The sequence below is a fragment of the Chrysochloris asiatica genome, unplaced genomic scaffold (genome assembly GCF_000296735.1).
Source record: "Chrysochloris asiatica unplaced genomic scaffold, ChrAsi1.0 scaffold00005, whole genome shotgun sequence".
Lineage (NCBI taxonomy): Eukaryota > Metazoa > Chordata > Mammalia > Afrosoricida > Chrysochloridae > Chrysochloris > Chrysochloris asiatica.
In genome coordinates this window covers 5,195,712-5,197,991 of record NW_006408523.1, presented here as the reverse complement: position 1 = coordinate 5,197,991, position 2,280 = coordinate 5,195,712, and the positions used below count along the sequence as shown (strand labels likewise).

General features: G+C 47.1%; 1 pseudogene; it reads right to left on the bottom strand.

Moving 5' to 3' along the window:
- Window positions 1-1,605: 1,605 nt before the first annotated feature.
- Window positions 1,606-2,157, bottom strand: LOC102830631 (annotated as a pseudogene).
- Between the last annotated feature and the right edge of the window lie 123 nt (window positions 2,158-2,280).

Genomic DNA, 2,280 nt, shown 5'->3' with positions numbered 1-2,280 from the left:
AGGATAAGCACTGGATTGTGAGCCACAAAGTGAGTGGTTCGAGCCCACCAGCTGCTCCTCAGGAAAAAAATGAGCCTTTCTGCTCCCACAAAAGCCTCAGAATCCAGTATAGGATCGCTATCAGTCCAAACTAACTACCCAGCACTTAACAATATATAGATAGCTTCAAAAAGATCATAGAAACTTTTGGAATCATAAGATAATGGCATTTCTCCATGAACTTTCTCAAGTCCTCTCATATACAAATACACACACACAAACTAGAACCCGTGTAAGGCATCAACGTGTCAGAGAAGGATAACTTAGATATTTTCCACTAAAAGAGCAATTTAAACTGCACTCTGACAAGGGCAGAAAACTTTCCAGACCCAGAACAACAGGAAATCCCAGTGGTTGTGATTTTCACTGTGACTGCATGGGCTTTGTTGTAGTGAAGTATTGTCTAGTCGGTCCCACCCATAGTAACCCTGTATAGGGTTTCTGAGTAGCAGCAGTAAGTTTGAACTTCCGGCCTTGTGGTTCAAACAAACCGTGCAGTCCAGTGCTTATCCAATAGCAGCACACCAGGACTCCATACATGTGCTTAGTAAATGGATTTTAAAATTATATATATATGTTGTTGTTGTTAAGTGCCGTCGAGTCGATTCCGACCCATAGTGACCCTGTATAGGGTTTCCAAGGAGCAGCTGGTGAACTTGAACCGCGAACCTTGCAGTTCAAATGGCTTTACAGTCTGGCACATTAACCCACAGTGCCACACCAGGACTACACTCATATATCATCCACTCACAACGCCCCCATGTGACAGAGGAGAACAGCCCTACAGGGTTTCCTAGGCTATCATCTATCGTATCACTATATATACTCATATATAATTTTTTTTCAGTGTTTCCATTTTTATTGAACTATAAGGAGCTCTGGTAGCGTAGTGGTTACAAATCGGACCACGAACCTCATGGTAAGCAGTTCGAAACTACCAGCTGTTCCGCGAGAGATGAGGCTTTCTGCTCCTGTAAAGATTTATAGCCTTGGAAACCCTGTATAGGGTTGCTATAAGTTGGTTCCAGCTCCACGGCACATAACCACCACCACCACAAGGCAACAGGAAAATTAACATAACACAATATTCATTCACTCCACATCAACATTCCTTACGCCAATGAAAAGTGATCAATTCATCAGGCAGACACTCAAGGGCTCCTAAAAACTCTGCACCTAGCATGGCTGCCTGTCCCAAGGGCCAAGCCTGAACATCACAAACACAGGTTTCCCTAAAGATGTAGGCTTTGTGCTACTGCTGTTGACTTGGTATTTTGACCTGGATCTTCTTCCTCATTCAATTCTGGGTTGCTATTTTTAACATTTTGATGACCCCATCACAATACCAAAACATCACCCAAAAATTGGAGTTCAATTTGATTCAAACATAAACTGAGAAGTGTGGCCTAGAAGTATAAAGGAAAAGGCACCCTAAACGGCCATCTGACTTCTCCAGTCCACCTGTGAGAATGAAGGGGAACTGGGAAGAGGAGAAATCCACATACATCACTGAACTGGGCATCACTGCCAGGAGCCTCCAGAGCAGTTGCCCTCTCTCGTTGTTCCCTACTTCCCTAACAGCTGCTCATAGAGTCTGGGCACATAGTCATCCCACTTGGCTTGGTAACATGTGCCCGCAACTGGGACCCGAGCTCTTTGCGGAAAGATGCCACCTTGAACTTGTCACGGTGATCTCTAGATCAATTGCTGAGAATGGGTTCATACACTTCAGTGGCCTGTCCTGCTCATAGACCAGCCAGACATAGCGATGGAGGCCTGTGTCCTTGGGAGGCCCGGAGCCCACACAATCGGAGAGGACCGTGCCACTGCTGACGCCGCTGCCCTTCATGTTGACCAGCAGAAAATGGTATCATTCCCTGAATTTGGGGTCCTTCCGCAGGGAGCATCAGGGTCTGTCAGGACCAAGGTGTAGAGTTTACCCAAATCTAGGCCATCCCATGTAATGCTGATAGGGCGGTTCTTCACCTGGGTGGGTGTCAGCACTTTGCCTAGCTCGTCTACCTCCACACCGCCGTATTTGACCTGCAGCGGCTGCGGCTGCTCATCCACTTTCTGCAGGCTCAAGGGCCCAGACCACTTGCTGAGGTCCACCGGCATCGCGAGGTCAAGCGGAGCAGACAGCGGTAAGGGCAGCAGCAGGAGCACGCATGACAGCCCAGCAGCAACCACAAACTGCCCAGAGTTGTAGCCGCTGAACTCATATAGACTCTTAAAGATCAT